This window comes from Zea mays, chromosome 10 (assembly GCF_902167145.1).
Source record: "Zea mays cultivar B73 chromosome 10, Zm-B73-REFERENCE-NAM-5.0, whole genome shotgun sequence".
In the NCBI taxonomy this organism is placed as follows: domain Eukaryota; kingdom Viridiplantae; phylum Streptophyta; class Magnoliopsida; order Poales; family Poaceae; genus Zea; species Zea mays.
The window spans coordinates 50,871,437-50,894,370 of record NC_050105.1 but is presented as its reverse complement, the minus strand read 5'-3'; the positions used below and the strand labels follow the sequence as shown (position 1 = coordinate 50,894,370).

General features: G+C 45.2%; 1 pseudogene across 1 annotated transcript; it reads right to left on the bottom strand.

Moving 5' to 3' along the window:
- Positions 1–352: 352 nt before the first annotated feature.
- Positions 353–1,662, bottom strand: LOC100383876 (uncharacterized; annotated as a pseudogene). The gene has a single exon (NR_151642.1). The product of NR_151642.1 is annotated as an uncharacterized lncRNA (long non-coding RNA).
- Between the last annotated feature and the right edge of the window lie 21,272 nt (positions 1,663–22,934).

Here is a 22,934-nt window from a genome sequence, read left to right as displayed (position 1 = left end):
TATATATATATATATATATATATATATATATATATCCAAGCCGAACTCGTTTTAATCTGGTCCGTTTACATCGTGCACAGAATAGTCATGAAAATTATCCAAACGAGGTTTAGCCAGAACCGTCTAAACTATTACTCTTCTGATTTTTCCGTTTCGTGATTCGAAAAATGAAATGTGTAGCCGTATAGCGGGTCGACCATTTATTCATCGCTAAAAATCATAATTCAAAATATCTGTGATTTTCTAAAAAAAGAGAAAATAAAAGAAGAAATAAAAAAAGAAAAATATCTCGAACCGCCTCTATCTGCTGCCGCCGCCCTTCCCCTTGATTTTTCACGCGCGCGGGCTTATCTTCTGGCTACGCATTCTTCTTCCTCGTGCAGCACATCACCTGCTCGGCTCTCTAGTGCCCAGCCGCTCCTCCTATCTTCTCCAGCCGCGGTGCCCATCTCCCTGCTGTTGCGTCCCTGGCACCTGCTCCCTTGCTCCTGGCGCGTCCGCCCCTGCCTGCTCGGCTTCAGGTTTGCCGCGCCCCTCAAGCACGGATCTCGCCCATGGCGGCTCCCCCTGCTCGGCACCGCTTCGAACTCGCTATGCCGTGCGCCGAGCTCGGCCTCTGCTCCTTCCCTGCTCGCGCCGCCGGCCATCTCCAGCTCGCCGGCCGCAACCCCGCCTTGGTTCCCATGGTGCTCGGCTCCTTCCTCTCCCTCCTTAAGCGCGCGCCCCAGCTTCCCATGGCCGTCGTGCACCCCCCTGCTCCTCCAAGCCAGCGTCCTCTGCTCCATCTTCTTCCCTAGCCGCACGCCCTGGCATCTGCGCGCCGTGGAGTCCCTGCGTGCGCATCCTCCCACGCCAGTCCCCAGTGCCGTGCCGCCGGCCAACCTCGCCGGCCGAGCGCCCTCCCGGCCTCCAGCTCGCCGGCGCTTGGCTTCCAGCTCGCCAAGTCCATCTCCCTCCCTTGCTCTCCCTGGCCGGCCTCGTGCCCGCCCTGCCGCGGCCTGCAGTTCGTCCATGGCCGCACGCTTCTCCCTGGTCGGCGTCTTCTCCCTCTGCTCCTCCAGCGTCGTGCTCCATCTCGCTGCGCTGGCCGTCCCTGCTTCCTAGCTCGCCAGCGTCCCTCTCTTCTTGCCTCCTTCCACTTCTCCCTCGTCGGGGGCTCGCTGACGCCGTTCCTTGGAAGGTCCGCGCTCGCCCAGCTCGCTAGCCGTCGCTCCCTCTTTGCGCGTTGGGTGGTGCGTTGCCGCGTCCACCTCGTGGTGTCATCGTGGACTTGTTGGCATGCTGTTCTGTTACCTAGATCGCGTTCGACATCGTCGTTCGTCCCTTTTCCGAGTCTACAACAACGTCGCCTATCCCTCCTTGGTGCTTGTCATCGATCCATCGCCTTGCCCTGATGCTGGCTCCTACATGACGTCTTCCACTTGTGTGCACGCCAAAAATTTGAGAAGATTAGGCGCGGAAGGAAACAAATCAGTACGCGGCCGGAGAATTCTCGATGTGGATGAAGAAGAAGTGCGATTCGACGCGGCACTCACCATGTGTTCGGTGAAATGCTAGAGCTGAAAGGCGTCGTCGATTTTCTGGTTTCAAGTCGGATTTAATGATGGTAAGCTAATTCGCCACTTCCAATATTTGGTTTAATAGATGGATTGATAGGTATGTATGTCGCGACGATTATCTCGCTTGTAGCTCGGGCACGTGTTTATTAGACGCTTGTTGGAATACGGGGGCTACATGTAGCATGGTGATTGTGTCCGCGATTGCGAAATAGTCGTGCCATGTAGCTAAATTTAGGTTCAAAGACGTAGGTTATGAGAGGAGGATTAAACGGGTTCGTCGTTTGTGATACATGGTCAAGTTAATAATGTGAGAAAGATAAATTTAGTATTTCACACGATTATCCGATAAGCCTTGTCCTTATTGATTATGCTGAATTTATTTGCTTAGTAATTTTAGTGCTTTGCCAGTAGTTGCTATCGGCATTTCATGTGAGGAATTTTAGTTGTGCAGTGAAGTCAATGCTATGCTTTCATAGTCATGGTATTTTTGTTAATGATCAATTAAGTGCCCTAGATAAATATCTAGCATTACCAAAATGAGTGAAAGTGAATAATGTCGATAAGTTAGTTTTTATTAGAATATTAAAGCTATGTAGTGGAAAGTGCACACTAAGCGGTTAAGGAGGCAGTCTCGTATAGAACTCTAGGCTGTATAATGACGTTCTACTTGTTTGATTAAGAATAAATGTGATGATTTGATAGTTGGTGCTTTATACAAGTTAATTGAAGCAAGTAATGATCCTAAGTTCTATAAGTCCGTCGGGATAGGTTTTAAGAGAGTAAAATGCTTACACATAGATTACTGTTGTGTGCTGTTAGAATTAAATCCGATTAAATTAGAATGCCATAGCTATAGTTTTAATGTGATATCGACATTTAGTATTTTCGTACTAGATTTGCGATTTCTTGTTATAGGTGTTTAATATTATTCAAGTAGCCGTATCTAAATTGTAATATTTATACTAGCACTCATACATGTGTATCGTGCATCCCATGAGGTACGTTAATTGATCACGTGATGCGGAAGATGAGCCAAGTCGACCCCAAGATGACGTAACGAGTGGGCTACTCCGCATGGTGATGCTGAAGGACGAACTTAAGGATGGATGACCTGAACGAGTGCCAAGACAAAGGATGGTCGTCAAGTGGACATCACCTAACAAACACTAACCTAGTGTTATCCAGGCAAGCCCCAGTGCATTATCCCTTTCCTTGTGTTTTAAAATCTTTATCACCTTATATGATGCATTAGGTGATAGGAGTTGTGTGCTAAACAATCGATGCATTTCCTTCCTTGGAAAATTGATCCCCATTCTTTGATTCCCTTTTATAAAAAGCATTTTTATGATGCTTAGCCTTGCTTTAGAAAAACAAAATGTTTCGTTTTACAACAAAAGGTGATGCTTCAGATTTGATGGGAATTTTTACAAATAAAAACTTGTGATGATGGATCCATCAGGGCCTTGATGTGTTCAACATCTCAAAAGATGTACCTCTGCCAGGTACCAAACTTTGGGTTTTAAATAATAAAGTTGAGACCGGGCGGGTGACTTGCACGAGAAGGAAGTCCCGGTGTAGTGTCTCCGTCTAAGTCGATTAAGGACCGTGTCGATGTAGGCTTGCTGATTGAGGACCTTTTAACTAGCCACATGCCTCGTCATGGGTAAGCTTTGCCTCGGGCAGACCAATACCAGAAAGGCCAACACGCAATGGGAGTGGAGAGATGACGAGAGTAGCGTGTACCCTCCGTGGCAAGAGGCTAGACGGTGGTGTATCTGTGCTCTCGATTGGCGTGAACCCAGTCTGGTCTTGAGAAACCCGGTGGCGAGTTGACATATGCAAGGGTTAAGTGCTACATATGTCGTGTGGTTGGAGATCCCCAGATGGGTATTAATCGATTCGGATCGCCGTTACTTCTCGAACCTGAAGACTTGGTCATTGCCCTACACGTAGCAATCCAGTGAACTAAAGGGATGATAAAAGAAGGCTAGTGTAGGCCAAGTGTTTGAACTAGGATAGAAAGAACTCTAGATGCAGGTAACTTCACTTAACCTAACAATAAAACTGGATTTTTAAGGATCCACTATTAGTAAGCATTTCTGCAAACAGAGTCTTTGATGCTTGATCAGCCTTATCTTGACTCCCTCAAGCCAGCATATCCTTGAGAGTCTTTTTCCTTAGACGGGTAAGACTTACGAAAGTATACTTCATACTCAAGGTTTTCGAACCCATGTTGTTGTAGGTACTAGATTTGTGCTGCTGTGGATGGTGTTAAGCGTTGGTGGGCACGGACTTCTTATAAGACTAAGTAACTCTTCTATACTTCTTATTGAGGATGGTCACTTAAGCTAGCATATATTTCAAACTTATAAATAATTTATAACATTTCAAAGTTTATTTCTTTGAATCACTTTGTAACCACTCCGATAAACATAATGTAAATTTGTTGTAACTTGTAACCCCTATGTTGATTGGAAGACTTCCTTGAGTCGTTTCAACATAGCCGGTCCCAAGCCCGGTAAAGGAGGAGGGTTGTGTTAGGTCGGCAAACCAACGTAAAAACCAGCCAAATCTTATGGAGATGAAACCACAAAGAAAATCGTTGGAGAGTAACCCTCTTAGCGACGCGCCATATCGAAACCCGGGTATGGTGTTAAATGAGCAAGGGTCGGGCCGTCACCCCTTAAGTGACGCGCCGTCTCTTGATCTGGAGCCGGTGATAAGTGAGCAAGGATCGGGTCGTCGCATCCTTAGTGGCGCGCTACATCGGCGCCCGGGTGTAGTGGAAAATGAGGAAGGGGCTTTGCATCTTCCTCGGCGGGTGCGAAGGGTAAGGAAGCTAGTTGAGCCAACTAGGGTCCATGTAGGTAGTTGGAACATAGGTTCCTTAACAGGTAAGTTACGAGAAATAGTTGACGTTGCGGTGAGGAGACTGGTAAATATTTTATGCGTTCAAGAGACCAAGTGGAATGGACAGAAGGCGAAGGAAGTGGAAGGTACAGGCTTCAAGTTGTGGTACACGGGGACTGCAGCAAACAAGAATGGAGTAGGCGTCTTGATCGACAAGAGCCTTAAAGATGGGGTAGTAGATGTTAAGAGGCTAGGAGATAGAATCATCCTAGTCAAACTGGTCATTGAGGACTTGGTTCTCAATGTTATCAGCGCGTATGCTCCTCAAGTAGGCCTTAATGAGAACTCAAAGAGGGAGTTCTGAGAAGGCCTGGAGGACATGGTTAGTAGTGTGCCAGTTGGCGAGAAGCTCTTCATAGGAGGAGATCTCAATGGCCATTTGGGTACATCTAGCACCAGTTTCGAGGGTGTGCATGGAGGCTTCGGCTTTGGGACTAGGAATCAAGAAGGAGAGGAAATCCTGAACTTTGCCCTAGCCTATGACATGTTTATAGCAAACACTTTCTTTAGGAAGAGGAAATCCCACCTGGTGACCTTCAGTAGTGTCCAAGACACTAGCCAGATTGATTTCGTCCTCTTGAGAAAAGAGGAAAGGCATGCCTGCTTAGATTGCAAGGTTATACTTGGAGAGTGTGTGGTAACCCAACATAAGCTTGTCGTAGCTGACTTCCGTTTTAAGATTCGTTTACAATGGAATAAGCATAACAAGGTCACTAGAACAAAGTGGTGGAAGCGTAAAGGGGATGTGGCCCAAACTTTCAAGGAGAGAGTTATAGAGGAGGGCCATTGGGCAAAAGAGGGAGACGCAAACATCATGTGGAGGAAGATGGCGACATGCATCCGAAAGATAGCTTCAGAAGAGTTTGGGTTGAGTCAAGGAAATAGAAGGGAAGTTAAAGACACTTGGTGGTGGAACGAAGATTGTAACACCCCTGGTGTTACCAAAGCCCTGACCAAAGAAGCACCTTTGTGTCCTGCTCAAACTATATGATAAAATGGGAAGTGAGGGAACTTAAAGTTGTAGAAGCATGGTCAAGATAAGCATTTACCATGATAAGAGAGAAAACCCTATCCTTCATATAATGATCACCCACAAACAAGATTCCAAAACTCTAAATCCTTCTTAAGCCCTTAAACCCTAACCATGGGATTAAAGGTTAAAGAATGGGCAAATGATCAAAACATAAAAAGGAACCTTGACTAAAGATGAAGAGTATTAGTAAAGCTACAAAAATATAGTAAGAAAAATATTGCAAAAAGGCCCAACAAAAACCTCAAATTAGTACATCAAGTGGGAAGCACACTAGAGCCATCAAAAATTTCTCTAAGTCCCCAAAACCACTCCAGACCAAAGATCAAAGATGTTCACCTTTGTGCTGGCGCCAAAACCACTTGGACCAAATAGCAAAAAGTACTCAAATCACCCAAGGCACCTCTCTGAAAAATTTGAATTCAAACCGAGGTCGTTTGACATGGTTTGACATCGGTATTGTCACTGGTGAACAGTGCCGACAGACTTGACTTGGCGCCCGCATATCTCACGAGCTAGGGCATATGTCCCATTGGAACTTACACAAACTAGCTAGCCCTAGGTGCCAGGAAGAGATCTGCACAAGACCCTTGGCGAGATTCGCACATTTGTGATCCCTGCAGGCGCTTGAACAAAGGCGGAAACAAACACCCACGTGTTCAACGCGTTCTGGCGCGCCATAGCATGCCCTTGGCACTCCGCCCACGCGCGCAGCCCCACGCCGCGCCAACCTCGCATCCACGCCCGTGCCTATAAAAGCCATCTCGGCCTCGACCGTACACCCCCGCACGTCGCTGAACCAACCTGAGCTCGAGTTCGCCGGAGTTTGCCCCGTGAGCGAGGTGCCAGCGGCCGTGCAAGCCATGGCCACCGTAGACCGGCCAACCTAGCCATTCCGCCCCGTCCGACCATCGGGATAGCCTCTATGGACCTCGGTGAAGCTTCCAGAGCCGAGGATTGAACTCTACCTCACCGGAATTCACCCGACCACCGGCGCACGTAGACCGAGCTCCACGGTGAGCCTTCCTTCGATTCCTTGCACTGGTAGCGTCCTTAGCACCCCGTGAAGCTTCCTGTGCCATTGGATTGAACAATACCGCCGTGAGCAGGCCGGAGCATACGCCGCCGACGAGCTCGACCGCCTGCGCACGTCGACGAGTCGCACCTCAACGTGACCGCCAGGACCACCCGGATCTAACCCCGCCCTTCACCGGATCTCCCTCGCCGCCGGTAAGCCGCACCACCCTATTTATTCCCTGCGTTTACTGTTTCAAAGGGGCAGGGAGCTCAGGGGAAAAGAAGAAGAAGCTGGGGGGTTTTGAGTAGTCAGTGACTCAGATGAATAGTCCCGCAGGGATATGGTTTAAAGACTTAGTTAAGTGAAAGCCCAGGGGTCTCGGTGTAAACTGGTTTTCATAAAACCTTTTAAAAATTATTCATTTAAATACAGACAGAGCTTGCAAAATTCATAACTTCAGTTGTGTCCAACCAAATTTGGTCAAACTAATTTTGCTAGGTTCTGAATAATATGAACTACTTAGAAAAATACCAAACACCCTAAGTACTGCAGCAAATTTTAAAGTTTTGCTTTAAATAGTAAACTAACCAAAAGCTAAATAAAGAAGGGGAAAATAGCTACACTTTTAGACTGGGGTTAGGAAAAATTAGAGAGGTACTTAACCACTACCTAGCCTGTTTAAAAATTATAAACCCCTCAGTACACCAGATTAGGGAAGGGTTTACCATTTAAACTTACTTTGATTCAAAGTTAAAGAAAATGGAAAAGGGAGTTTAAAATAAGAACTAGGGGCAACCACATTTTTGCTAGCTTACTTTATTAACATAGTTCACTAGAAAATTTTGTTAAGCCCTCTGTTAGTACAAAAGAAATACACCACATTTTATTTCATGAAAACCATGAAAACTTAGAAAAATCCTAGAAAAATAATCCTAAGAAGAACCCACCCCAATCCTTGGGATAACTAATAGTATGCTGAAATGAATCTAGGAAAAATATAAGTTCTGTTGTTTGACATTTTTCAAATAGCAAGTTAGTTATATGTACCTTTTTGGCATTAAACTTTAGAAAATCACAACTAAATACCCAGGGGGTCTTTTTCTGTGATTTTTAGCACAGAGGCCTACTATCAACTATGGATCTTAGCAAAAATAAATTTTAGTCCAGAAACCTCACCTAGATCAGAGTTATAGTGTAAAGTGTCCTTTTCCACTTACTTTTGTTATTTTGCACAAGGAGTATCTGAATTAATTTCAACCCCAAATTTTTAGAATAAACCCCAGAGGTCAATGTTTACCCACTGTAATTTTTGTAACATTTTTAGAAAATTCTAAATTGCATGAGAGTTCAAAGGCACTCAATAAGAAGCATAATAGAAAGTAAAATAAGAATTTTGGGGGAGATTAGTGAGGTGCACCCTTAAATCCTCCAAGAGACAAAACAAACCTCCAAAGGATGACTGAAATTTTAAGTTCATTCAAGACCCTAAAATGAATATATGAAACCCTTAAGGCCAACAAAGGAAACCCTAGTGTACCACTATTTTAGTATTGTTTCACTATGCTTAGTGTTTACAAAATACCATATCATTAATATGCATATATCTTATTCATTGCATTCGATAGAGTGTAATCTCGCTGACGGGAGTACATCCTCGTTCTGGAGCAAGGAGTTGCTTAGATGGTAGCCCAGGAGCCAGCACCAGAGCCTGCCATAGAGGATCTGCCTGCCCCAGCTTTGGAAGGCAAGCCTCGGTTTTATGCATAACCAATTCTATATGCTATTTTACTGCACTTAATGATTGTAGGCTTGTATTGCGCACTTAAGTGTAGGAGTTGCCTGAAACCCTAGTTGCATGAACTCAAGATTCCTCTTGAGATGGATACTAGTATGCTAGGTCGAGTAGCTGCTTTACTAACTAGGGATCTCGGTAGAAGTCGAGTGATTTTTCTAGCACTCGCGCGAGGTCAGGATTTGGTTGTATCCACTTTTCATATCGGAATGATGATGGTCTGTGGACTCGGATCCATGGAGATTGCGATGTCTACGAGACAAAATTGGAATAAGGATTAACGTGCGGATACCTGTGTCAAGCGTTTGAACGTACTAAGCACATGCCGAGAAATATGGTAAATCGGTAAGCCTAGTACCTGAGTGAACCTGGCAGCAGATTGCCCTCCTCACGCGACCTGAGATGTGGTCTCCCATTCCGGTTATGGTGGGTACAAGTGTGGTCACTGCACGATGGCAGTCGGGGTCAGTGAGGCATTGTACGCCAAGGCGGTGAGCCCCTCTCTGCTGACGGGGAATCGATGGGGACGGTTGATGTGTGTGGGGACGGAGTGCCTCGCCATGTCGTGTGTTTAGGTTTTGATGAAGACATCCACACTACTGATGCATCTATACCAATACAAGTACCAATTTCTGGTCCCATTACTCGCGCTCGTGCTCGTCAACTCAACCATCAGGTGATTACACTCTTGAGTTCATGTCCATCATATTTAGACCATGGAGACCCGTGCACTCTTGTTTTGCTTAGGAATCAGGGAGAAGACCGAAAGGGAAAAGGATTTGAACATGCTGGATTCGGACTGCAGAAGAACACCAACTTGTGACGGTCACCACGGTCAGATGCGGGCTCGGATTGGAATGTTCAAGCACAACATGGAAAGCTTATCAAGTCTACTTTCATATGGATCCGGAATTATAGTCATATCTGTTCTGAGGCCGCCGTAATCATTGTTTTCTTACCGAGACATTTCCTGCCTTTTCTGCCCATGGTGCTGCGTCACCCTATTTTGGCCCAATGGGTCGTGTATCAAGTTAGGTCCATTAGGGACGCATCCTAGGGTTGCAGCACGACCCCAATACCCTTGTGGTCGTCCTCCCATGTTTATAAACCCCCTAGCCGCCACCAAGAACAGCGGGTTTTGTTTAGATCAAGTTTAGCTCTCGCTACTTGCTTGCAAGCGCGCGTGCTAGTTCAGCCGCCCGTCTTCTTGTCTTCGGAACCCCACCATATTGGAGTTTGATTTTTAAACCTACATTTAGATCTGGTAATTCAGTACTTGTTCTACTTGTTCTTGCTAGTTCTTCGATTGCTTGCAGAACGAGTGCCCTAGTGGCCAGGGTGTCACGCTCCACAAGATCGTGACAGCCATAGGAGGTGGTGTATCGGTTGCTAAGGCGCAGCGTCTTTGGAAGGCTGTAGTCGGGCCGTGAACGTCGTCTCCTCCCCCAATCGAGTTATTCCACACCCTCTCATCGAAAGATCGGGCAATCACCCAACGGGTGCACATCAGTTGGTATCAGAGCAAGGTTTATCGGTGAGAGATTTACTTTTCTTCGCTGTTTTCTTATCTCCTATAGTCCAGAAAAAGCCAAAAAATAGTAGATTAGTTTTACCGCAATCCTATAAACCATTGAGCATTTACTAGTACTACTTAGTTAGGGCTTGTTGAGTTTTTGGTTGCATCGGTTGTGTCGAGTTGCTGGTCTTAGTTTATTCCTTTAGAGTTTTGAGTTCTACCACGTTTTGGTCACCACGAAATCCACCATCACCAAAAACATCTCTGGTTCGTTTTTGCCACCACAGATACATATCATATCCGATTTGGAAGTTTAAATACAATCTGGAAAGCTTATCTTATCTTCTTTCCAACGGATCTGACCTTATCTCAAAATTCGTTCTGAGCGCTCCGCAATCATCGTAGAGATTTCTGGACTTCCTATATTAACAAGATTTGTTAAATCTGATTAAAAGGGGTTGTTAGCAATATCTTTATTGTTTGGGTTGTCATAGTGAAAAAAAGGGTTTAGGCCCCTGCAAAAAAAACAGAAGAAGAAGAAAAAAAAGAATAGAAAAGAAAAAAAAAAGGAAAAGAAGAAGAAGGGGGCTGAATCTCTAAATCTGTTGTTTCTCTTTGTGCTGTGCTAGTTGTTCTTTTTCAGTGACTACCTTTGTGCCTAGGCTCACGTCTCTAGCCTGGTTTAGCCTAGGACCAGCACAGTACCACCGTTGAACGATTATTCAGCTTGCTTTTGTAACTAACGTGGTACTAGTGTATTCCTTGCTTCAGCCCACCTACAACTCTACATATTTCGACTACAGTTTGACAGGTCGTGTTGCTGCGGCACCGATACACTTATTCCACGGTTGCAGACTTGTTGGTTGCTGACCCCTCCTGTTGTGCAAGGTAAGAATTGGTAAGAGCTTGTGTGGCAGGTTGAGAGTGAGCGCCTTGCAGTAGCTACATCCTAATAGTTGTAGAGTTTTCATTCCTTCACGTTTTTTTTCTTGTTGCCTCTGTTCGTCTAACCATGGCAGGATTGGAGGTTGATGATGCTTCTCGTAATATGCCACACTCTCCTCGCACCAAGGGTATCATACAACACTTTGTAAGGCTAGTGAAGACGCACACGGAAGGTCTTGATAATGACATGCAGGTGACGAATGAAAAGATGGGGCAATTGGAGGCCACACAGATCGACACGAACACCAAACTTGCAAATGTGGAAATGACAGTTGCTCATATTGACAAGAGCCTTGTCGCACTCTTGAGGCGGTTTGATGAGATGCATGCTAATATCAATGGTGGGCGTGATGAGGGCGCCGAAGGTAACTGGGATGACTATGTTGCTGATACTGAACAAGATGACCAAGAAGCACCTAATCGCCGGCGACTACGTACTAACCGTAGAGGTATGGGTGGTTTTCACCGACGTGAGGTACATGGTAATGATGATGCTTTTAGTAAGGTTAAATTTAAAATACCTCCTTTTGATGGTAAATATGACCCTGATGCTTACATTACTTGGGAGATTGCGGTTGATCAAAAGTTTGCATGCCATGAATTTCCTGAGAATGTGCGGGTTAGAGCTGCTACTAGTGAGTTTACTGAATTTGCTTCTGTTTGGTGGATAGAACATGGTAAGAAGAATCCTAATAACATGCCACAAACTTGGGATGCGTTGAAACGGGTCATGCGGGCTAGATTTGTTCCTTCTTATTATGCACGTGATATGTTAAACAAGTTGCAACAATTGAGACAGGGTACTAAAAGTGTAGAAGAATATTATCAGGAATTACAAATGGGTATGCTGCGTTGTAACATAGAGGAGGGTGAGGAATCTGCTATGGCTAGATTTTTGGGCGGGTTAAATAGGGAAATTCAGGACATCCTTGCTTATAAAGATTATGCTAATGTAACCCGATTGTTTCATCTTGCTTGCAAAGCTGAAAGGGAAGTGCAGGGACGACGTGCTAGTGCAAGGTCTAATGTTTCTGCAGGAAAATCTACACCATGGCAACAGCGCACGACTACATCCATGACCGGCCGTACACTAGCACCAACTCCCTCGCCAAGTCGACCAGCACCCCCGCCTTCCTCCAGCGACAAACCACGTGCATCTTCCACAAATTCAGCAACCAAATCTGCCCAGAAACCCGCAGGTAGTGCCTCTTCAGTAGCTTCCACAGGTAGAACAAGAGATGTTCTGTGTTATCGATGCAAGGGCTATGGACACGTGCAGCGTGATTGTCCTAATCAGCGTGTTTTGGTGGTAAAAGACGATGGTGGGTATTCCTCTGCTAGTGATTTGGATGAAGCTACACTTGCTTTGCTTGCGGCTGATGATGTAGGCACTAAGGAACCACCCGAAGAACAGATTGGTGCAGATGATGCAGAGCATTATGAGAGCCTCATTGTACAGCGTGTGCTTAGTGCACAAATGGAGAAGGCAGAGCAGAATCAGCGACATACGTTGTTTCAAACAAAGTGTGTCATTAAGGAGCGTTCATGTCGTTTGATCATTGATGGAGGTAGCTGCAACAACTTGGCTAGCAGCGACATGGTGGAGAAGCTTGCACTTACGACCAAACCGCACCCGCATCCATATCACATTCAATGGCTCAACAATAGTGGTAAGGTCAAGGTAACCAAGCTGGTACGAATTAATTTTGCTATTGGTTCATATCGTGATGTTGTTGACTGTGATGTTGTGCCTATGGATGCTTGTAATATTCTGCTAGGTAGACCATGGCAATTTGATTCAGATTGTATGCATCATGGTAGATCAAATCAATATTCTCTCATACACCATGATAAGAAAATTATTTTGCTTCCCATGTCCCTTGAGGCTATTGTGCGTGATGATGTTGCTAAAGCTACCAAAGCTAAAACTGAGAACAACAAGAATATTAAAGTTGTTGGTAATAACAAAGATGGGATAAAATTGAAAGGACATTGCTTGCTTGCAACAAAAACTGATGTTAATGAATTATTTGCTTCCACTACTGTTGCCTACGCCTTGGTATGCAAGGATGCTTTGATTTCAATTCAAGATATGCAGCATTCTTTGCCTCCTGTTATTACTAACATTTTGCAGGAGTATTCTGATGTATTTCCAAGTGAGATACCAGAGGGGCTGCCACCTATACGAGGGATTGAGCACCAAATTGATCTTATTCCTGGTGCATCTTTGCCGAATCGTGCGCCATATAGGACAAATCCAGAGGAAACAAAAGAAATTCAGCGACAAGTGCAAGAACTACTCGAGAAAGGTTACGTGCGTGAGTCTCTTAGTCCGTGTGCTGTTCCGGTTATTTTAGTGCCTAAAAAAGATGGAACATGGCGTATGTGTGTTGATTGTAGGGCTATTAATAATATCACGATACGTTATCGACACCCTATTCCACGTTTAGATGATATGCTTGATGAATTGAGTGGTGCCATTGTCTTTTCTAAAGTTGATTTGCGTAGTGGGTACCACCAGATTCGTATGAAATTGGGAGATGAATGGAAAACTGCTTTCAAAACTAAGTTCGGATTGTATGAGTGGTTAGTCATGCCTTTTGGGTTAACTAATGCACCTAGCACTTTCATGAGATTAATGAACGAGGTTTTGCGTGCCTTCATTGGAAAATTTGTGGTAGTATACTTTGATGACATATTGATCTACAGCAAATCTATGGATGAACATGTTGATCACATGCGTGCTGTTTTTAATGCTTTACGAGATGCACGTTTATTTGGTAACCTTGAGAAGTGCACATTTTGCACCGATCGAGTTTCGTTTCTTGGTTATGTTGTGACTCCACAGGGAATTGAGGTTGATCAAGCCAAGGTAGAAGCGATACATGGATGGCCTATGCCAAAGACTATCACACAGGTGCGGAGTTTCCTAGGACTTGCTGGCTTCTATCGCCGTTTTGTGAAGGACTTTAGCACCATTGCTGCACCCTTGAATGAGCTTACGAAGAAGGGAGTGCATTTTAGTTGGGGCAAAGTACAAGAGCACGCTTTCAACGTGCTGAAAGATAAGTTGACACATGCACCTCTCCTCCAACTTCCTGATTTTAATAAGACTTTTGAGCTTGAATGTGATGCTAGTGGAATTGGATTGGGTGGTGTTTTGTTACAAGAAGGCAAACCTGTTGCATATTTTAGTGAAAAATTGAGTGGGTCTGTTCTAAATTATTCTACTTATGATAAGGAATTATATGCTCTTGTGCGAACATTAGAAACATGGCAGCATTATTTGTGGCCCAAAGAGTTTGTTATTCATTCTGATCATGAATCTTTGAAACATATTCGTAGTCAAGGAAAACTGAACCGTAGACATGCTAAGTGGGTTGAATTTATCGAATCGTTTCCTTATGTTATTAAGCACAAGAAAGGAAAAGAGAATATCATTGCTGACGCTTTGTCTAGGAGATATACTTTGCTGAATCAACTTGACTACAAAATCTTTGGATTAGAGACGATTAAAGACCAATATGTTCATGATGCTGATTTTAAAGATGTGTTGCTGCATTGTAAAGATGGGAAAGGATGGAACAAATATATCGTTAGTGATGGGTTTGTGTTTAGAGCTAACAAGCTATGCATTCCAGCTAGCTCCGTTCGTTTGTTGTTGTTACAGGAAGCACATGGAGGTGGCTTAATGGGACATTTTGGAGCAAAGAAAACGGAGGACATACTTGCTGGTCATTTCTTTTGGCCCAAGATGAGAAGAGATGTGGTGAGATTGGTTGCTCGTTGCACGACATGCCAAAAGGCGAAGTCACGGTTAAATCCACACGGTTTGTATTTGCCTCTACCCGTTCCTAGTGCTCCTTGGGAAGATATTTCTATGGATTTTGTGCTGGGATTGCCTAGGACTAGGAAGGGACGTGATAGTGTGTTTGTGGTTGTTGATAGATTTTCTAAGATGGCACATTTCATACCATGTCATAAAACTGACGATGCTACTCATATTGCTGATTTGTTCTTTCGTGAAATTGTTCGCTTGCATGGTGTGCCCAACACAATCGTTTCTGATCGTGATGCTAAATTTCTTAGTCATTTTTGGAGGACTTTGTGGGCAAAATTGGGGACTAAGCTTTTATTTTCTACTACATGTCATCCTCAAACTGATGGTCAAACTGAAGTTGTGAATAGAACTTTGTCTACTATGTTAAGGGCAGTTCTAAAGAAGAATATTAAGATGTGGGAGGACTGTTTGCCTCATATTGAATTTGCTTATAATCGATCATTGCATTCTACTACAAAGATGTGCCCATTTCAGATTGTATATGGTTTGTTACCTCGTGCTCCTATTGATTTAATGCCTTTGCCATCTTCTGAAAAACTAAATTTTGATGCTACTAGGCGTGCTGAATTGATGTTAAAACTGCACGAAACTACTAAAGAAAACATAGAGCGTATGAATGCTAGATATAAGTTTGCTAGTGATAAAGGTAGAAAGGAAATAAATTTTGAACCTGGAGATTTAGTTTGGTTGCATTTGAGAAAGGAAAGGTTTCCTGAATTACGAAAATCTAAATTGTTGCCTCGAGCCGATGGACCGTTTAAAGTGCTAGAGAAAATTAACGACAATGCATATAGGCTAGATCTGCCTGTAGACTTTGGGGTTAGCCCCACATTTAACATTGCAGATTTAAAGCCCTACTTGGGAGAGGAAGTTGAGCTTGAGTCGAGGACGACTCAAATGCAAGAAGGGGAGAATGATGAAGACATCCACACTACTGATGCATCTATACCAATACAAGTACCAATTTCTGGTCCCATTACTCGCGCTCGTGCTCGTCAACTCAACCATCAGGTGATTACACTCTTGAGTTCATGTCCATCATATTTAGACCATGGAGACCCGTGCACTCTTGTTTTGCTTAGGAATCAGGGAGAAGACCGAAAGGGAAAAGGATTTGAACATGCTGGATTCGGACTGCAGAAGAACACCAACTTGTGACGGTCACCACGGTCAGATGCGGGCTCGGATTGGAATGTTCAAGCACAACATGGAAAGCTTATCAAGTCTACTTTCATATGGATCCGGAATTATAGTCATATCTGTTCTGAGGCCGCCGTAATCATTGTTTTCTTACCGAGACATTTCCTGCCTTTTCTGCCCATGGTGCTGCGTCACCCTATTTTGGCCCAATGGGTCGTGTATCAAGTTAGGTCCATTAGGGACGCATCCTAGGGTTGCAGCACGACCCCAATACCCTTGTGGTCGTCCTCCCATGTTTATAAACCCCCTAGCCGCCACCAAGAACAGCGGGTTTTGTTTAGATCAAGTTTAGCTCTCGCTACTTGCTTGCAAGCGCGCGTGCTAGTTCAGCCGCCCGTCTTCTTGTCTTCGGAACCCCACCATATTGGAGTTTGATTTTTAAACCTACATTTAGATCTGGTAATTCAGTACTTGTTCTACTTGTTCTTGCTAGTTCTTCGATTGCTTGCAGAACGAGTGCCCTAGTGGCCAGGGTGTCACGCTCCACAAGATCGTGACAGCCATAGGAGGTGGTGTATCGGTTGCTAAGGCGCAGCGTCTTTGGAAGGCTGTAGTCGGGCCGTGAACGTCGTCTCCTCCCCCAATCGAGTTATTCCACACCCTCTCATCGAAAGATCGGGCAATCACCCAACGGGTGCACATCAGGTTTACCTTGCAAGGTTTAAAACTCGATTCGAATCGTCTGCTTCTCGCAGCTAATGAGACTGCTTGATCCATTGTACTGCATTGAGTAATAAGTGGACATGAGTTGATTGGCAAAAGATGTTGATTGCTAAATGTTTGATACCATGTATGAATAGCTAGGTACACATTTAGTCTTAAGAGAGTCACTAAAACTTGAAAGGCTAAAACTTGATTTTAGACCCAGCTAGTGCTTTTGGCAAACCAAACCCCTCAGCCAAACAGCTGCATGTCTAGAGGTAGAGGAGTAGACTCCTCACACCAGGTAAGTCTAGCTGAGTATTAGTATACTCAGCCTTGCTTGTGGCATAATTTTTACAGGTTCTCTGGAGGATATGGTTGCTGGAGTGACTTGGCCGTCCATCTTGCCATCGGGCTGGACAGTCGAGTGGGACCCTACCTCAGCAGAGGAGGAGCATGAGGAGTGATGGGCCAGGCTTCCCCATCCCTCCATTTATTTACCGTTAGTTATATTCCGCTGCATTCCAAACAATGATCACTACTTTTGTTAAACTCCGATGATGTTGTAATAAATTTAAGTACTCCTTAATGTATGGTTTTATGCTTTATTGTATTTGCTCTGTGCCTCACCTTCGAGTGAGTACGTGGTACTTGATCCTGTTAGTGGCCTTGTCGGACTAGATCCGAGGGACTGACATTTTATTCCTATTTAAGTGTGGTCTAGCCTCTAAGACGGGAGTTAGGCACCTAAGTTGGAATAATTCGGGCGGTTTCGCCACAGATGGTATCGGAGCTTGTACCACCACAGAGGAATCAATAAATCGTAATTACCAACCTTTTCAAAGAGTAAAACTTGTTAGAAACAAGTGTTGGATAGATCGGTAAGATGATAAGGAGGGACATAGAACGCGAAGCCGTAGGATACTAGATGGGTAGCTAGGTGGCTATTTGAGTATGCCCTACAGGCTGCTATGATAATAGGTGGAGGTTTTTCTCTACCCCTATAGGTTTGATGTGAGGTCGCTTAGGATGAGCATGCATGCATCATTTTGTTCTAACTACTTAGTAAGTAGTCAAGAATTTTAAAAGCTATGTAATCCAAGAGGCACCGTAATAAAGATTAAGTATACCTCAAAAATCTCAACGTAACCCTGGGAAAGCCAGGCACTAATTCCCTTTTATTTTTGAATTTTTTTTCTTTTTGCTTACGCTTACCCTTACACAGATGACTTCTCACGAATCCTCGGAAGGAGGGAACACACATTCCCACACGGACGGACTTGCACGAGAGGGTTTTCCCCACTTTTTGTGGGAGGTGCTACAGGGAGCCGGGTATATGATGCCTCCCCAGTACGCGGTGCAGTTGTTCGAGGAGCACCAGGTACCCCGTTGTAGGGTGAGGATGACCTTGGAGCCTCATCCCTTGCAGCCGGGCTGGCGTTCGTTGGACTCCGAGTCTTTCGGATTCAGGGCTGAAGATACTATCGAGTCCACTGCTCTCCACAGGCTGACGACCTTCTGTGGCTTTCACCCCTTGGAGCTATCAACTAATCTCATTGGCTTGTTCTCCGCTGAAAAGGAGGACGACCCAATGTGGAAGGATCGAGTGGAGCATGCCAAGGATGTGTGGGCTCTTTACCCGGGGTAGACTGCTCACCTGACGGTGCGGTGCATGAATGCCCTGTATCGTCTGCAAGCAGTGCGAGGTGAGGCAATGTCCCAGCTGATGGGATTGGTGGAGTCTACCAAGATCACCCTGGATAACAGGGAGGACCTTGTGGTAGATTTGTCCACTGAGCTGGTGGAGAAGGACCTCCAGGTGGAGCAGATGGCCACTCAAATTCAAGAGCTTGAGGAGCAGATAGGGGCCAGGGAGAACACCATCGAGGTTCTCGAGGATCAGCTCCTGACCACGCAGCAACAACTTGAGGAAGCCAACCAGCACTTGGATATGCACCACCAGGAAATTCAGGACATGGAGGCAGAAGGGGCCGAGGAGGATGTCGACATCGAGGGAGGAGAGGAGCCGGAGCCTACATCCAGCTTGGACACTGCTGGCTCAGGAAGACCACCTTCCCCCGAGTCTAGTGTTGCCTCGTTTGCCCATTAGGTTTTAGAGATTGGGATAGAAGTGCGCAGCAGTAGAACTCCTCGAAACTAGCTTAGCTTTTGCACCTTTGGGGTACTAGGCTAGGGAGAGTCGAGTATTTTGAGCACTGCTGTAACTGACAGAAAACCATTTTGGCTCGATGACTGGTGGATGATTTTCTATTTTAAGATATGAAGGAAATTATGTCATGTGATACCTCTTGTGAAATTGCAAGGAAATGTTTGAAATGTTACAAATCTTGTCGTTTAAAATCTTTTACCATGTGCAATCCCCAATTTCAAAAGTATGATGTTAAGAGCATCCTAAATTTCAAATGGTAGGAAGAGCGCGTCGTGGACAGAATGAGCACATTCCTCCACCACCGCCGCCGCCTCCTACCATGCAAGAACTAATGGCTCAGCAAAATGAGATTCTGCGATAGTTAGCTCAGCGTCAGCCACCACCCCAGCACTATGGTGGTGGTGATCACCATCAGCGTCCCCCAGCAGCGGCCACCTATCAGGAGTTTCTCAGCACTCAGCCGCCATTGTTCACTCGGGCAGAGGATCCACTTGATGCTGATGTGTGGCTTAGGGTGGTGGAATCAAAATTCCCACTACTTAATGGCGTTTGTTCAGATGTGGCTAAGGTCCGTTTAGCCACCCAGCAGCTTCACGGACCCGCGCGGATATGGTGGGATCACTTTGTCGCTATGCAGCCGGTTGACCACGTGGTGGAATGGGGAGAGTTCAAGGCAGCATTCAGGGGACATCACATACCAGCAGGCATCATGGACCGCAAGCATAATGAGTTTCTAGCACTCACTCAGGGAAGTCGTATAGTGTTACAGTACACCCAAGTGATGCGGACATCAACACCAACACGAGCACATCTACACCAGCAGCACCTTCTCCAGCCCAGGCGCCACCCCTTCCACCTGGGCCAGTGACTCGGGCCCGTGCAAGAGAATTGAACTACATCATGTTGTTAAAGAACGAAGGCCCGGAAGAATAGACGACCAGCCCAATTGCGGCCCATAATGGACGACCTAGGGTTGGCCGCCCCTAGGGGCTGCGCCCCCTCTCTATTTATTCAGGAGCTGCGCCTCCTTTATTGCCTGAGTTTTGTTTTACGTTAGCCTTAGCTACTCTCGAACACGCGCAAATCTGCGCTGTCTTCGTGTATTCAGAACTCCACCCTCGAGTAATAGATTAGATTGCTCGCATCTTGTTCTTGTTCGTTCTTCGATTGCGCACAGGAAACGATCTTCGTGATCAGGCCGATCTCGCATCAGCAAGGTCGGTAACCACAGGGAGTTGGTTCAGCGATTGCATTGGCGCCTCGGGCTTGCTCGTCGTAGTCGGATCGCAAGGGTCATCTTCCGCCAAATCGGAATTATCTCTACTCGCCGAAAGATCGGGCACCTCAGCTTCATCAATTGGTATCAGATTTCCAGGTTGATCGGTGAGTTTATCGAGCGTTTTTTTTCCTACAGTCCACAAAACCACATAAAAATTCAGGTTAGATCTTATCCCAGCACCCTTTTGAGCCTCGCACTTTCTTTCAATAATCTGCATTGTTGAATTTGTGTGCTTTCGCGTCATTTGTTGCTGGTTGCATTGTGTTCTTCCACCATTCAAACCCTAGCGCCGCCACCATCTCCCGTTTGATCACGCCACAAACCGAGTCAACATCGTTTCCTTAATTTTCTCCTTCGGTTACGTCAAAAAAAAAAACAGAAAAAACAAACCGAGTCAACGGCCGTTTCCTTGATTATACCAATTGATGAAGCTGAGGTGCCCGATCTTTCGGCGAGTAGAGATAATTCCGATTTGGCGGAAGATGACCCTTGCGATCCGACTACGACGAGCAAGCCCGAGGCGCCAATGCAATCGCTGAACCAACTCCCTGTGGTTACCGACCTTGCTGATGCGAGATCGGCCTGATCACGAAGATCGTTTCCTGTGCGCAATCGAAGAACGAACAAGAACAAGATGCGAGCAATCTAATCTATTACTCGAGGGTGGAGTTCAACAAGTCAAATCAACATCAGCCGCACCTATTAAATCTGAAATCAAGTTGCACTCTCCTGTTTTACTTGCTACACGTGCTGATTTTGATGATCTCCATGAAGCTCATATGCCCTGTTATGCACTTGTATGCTCGCGAATGCTTGTTCCGCTTGATGATGCACCGTCTTTGGATATACCCCCTGCTGTTGTTAACCTTTTGCAGGAGTATGCTGATGTTTATCCTACGGACTTACCACCGGGTCTTCCTCCCCTCCGTGGCATTGAGCATCAAATCGATCTCATCCCCGGCGCTTCTCTTCCGAACCGCGCCCCGTACCGTACAAATCCAGATGAGACGAAGGAGATCCAGCGCCAGGTGCAGACACTGCTTGATAAGGGTTACATTCGTGAGTCTCTTAGCCCTTGCTCGGTTCCTGTTTTACTCGTTCCAAAGAAAGATGGGTCATGGCGTATGTGCGTAGATTGTCGTGCTATTAATAACATCACAGTTCGTTATCGATATCCTATTCCACGCCTTGATGATATGCTAGATGAGCTTAGTGGTGCCGTTATTTTCTCTAAGGTTGATTTGCGTAGCGGTTACCATCAGATTAGAATGAAACTCGGTGATGAATGGAAAACGGCTTTTAAAACGAAATTTGGTTTATATGAATGGTTGGTTATGCCCTTTGGATTGACTAATGCTCCCAGCACCTTTATGCGTTTAATGAACGAAGTTCTACGGGCCTTCATAGGTTTGTTTGTTGTTGTTTATTTCGATGATATCCTTATTTACAGCAAGTCTATAGAGGAGCATTTAGAACATTTGCGTGCTGTTTTTGACGCTTTGCGTGCTGCTCGCTTGTTTGGTAACATGGAAAAGTGCACATTTTGCACGCAACGTGTCTCGTTTCTTGGTTATGTGGTTACTCCGCAGGGCATTGAGGTGGATAGCAGCAAGATTGCTGCCATTCGGGAGTGGCCTACACCGACGACGGTCACACAAATTCGGAGCTTTCTTGGACTTGCCGGTTTCTACCGCAGATTTGTTCGTGATTTTAGCTCCATTGCAGCGCCTCTACATGAGCTTACAAAGAAAGATGTGCCGTTTGCTTGGAGTGATTCGCAGGAGGTAGCGTTCAGCACTTTGAAAGATAAGTTAACCCAAGCTCCCCTATTGCAATTGCCTGATTTTAATAAAGTGTTTGAGCTTGAATGCGATGCTAGCGGTATTGGGCTAGGTGCTGTTTTGTTACAAGAAGGAAAACCAGTTGCTTATTTTAGTGAAAAATTAAGCGGTGCTAGTCTGAAATATTCTACTTATGATAAGGAGCTTTACGCTTTAGTGCGCACTTTGCATACATGGCAGCACTATCTTTGGCATCGTGAGTTTATAATCCATTCTGATCATGAGGCTTTAAAACATATTCGTACCCAAACAAATCTGAACCGTCGTCATGCTAAATGGGTAGAATTCATTGAGTCCTTTCCTTACATTATTAAACACAAGAACGGGAAGGACAATGTTATTGCTGATGCTTTGTCTCGTCGCTATACCATGCTGTCACAGTTAGATTTTAAAATCTTTGGTTTGGACACTGTGAAGGATCAATATGTTGACGACGCTGATTTTAAAGATGCTTTCGGCCATTGTATTAATGGGAAACCATGGGGCAAATTTCACATACAGGATGGGTTCCTGTTTCGCGCTAACAAGCTGTGTGTTCCAGCTAGCTCGGTTCGTCTTTTGTTGTTACAGGAAGCGCATGGAGGCGGTCTCATGGGGCATTTTGGCGTCTACAAGACACATGAGGTGTTGGCTGCCCACTTCTTTTGGCCTCGGATGCGCGCTGATGTGGAGCGCCTTGTTGCACGCTGCACTACTTGTCAGAAAGCTAAGTCACGGTTGAACAACCATGGTTTGTATATGCCTTTGCCTGTCCCTTCTTCTCCTTGGCTTGATATCTCTATGGACTTTGTTTTGGGCTTGCCTAGAACTAAGAAGGGGAGGGATAGTATTTTTGTGGTTGTTGATAGATTCTCTAAAATGGCTCACTTTATACCTTGTCATAAAACTGATGATGCTAGCATTGTTGCTGAATTGTTCTTTAGAGAAATTATTCGTTTACATGGTATTCCAAAAACAATAGTCTCTGATCGCGATGCTAAGTTTCTAAGCCATTTTTGGAGATCTCTTTGGAATAAATTGGGAACTAAATTGTTGTTTAGCACTACTTGTCACCCTCAGACTGATGGACAAACTGAGGTAGTAAATAGAACTTTATCTACCATGCTTAGGGCTGTTTTAGACAAGAATTTGAGACGTTGGGAGGATTGTTTGCCTCATGTTGAATTTGCTTACAATCATGCCACGCATTCT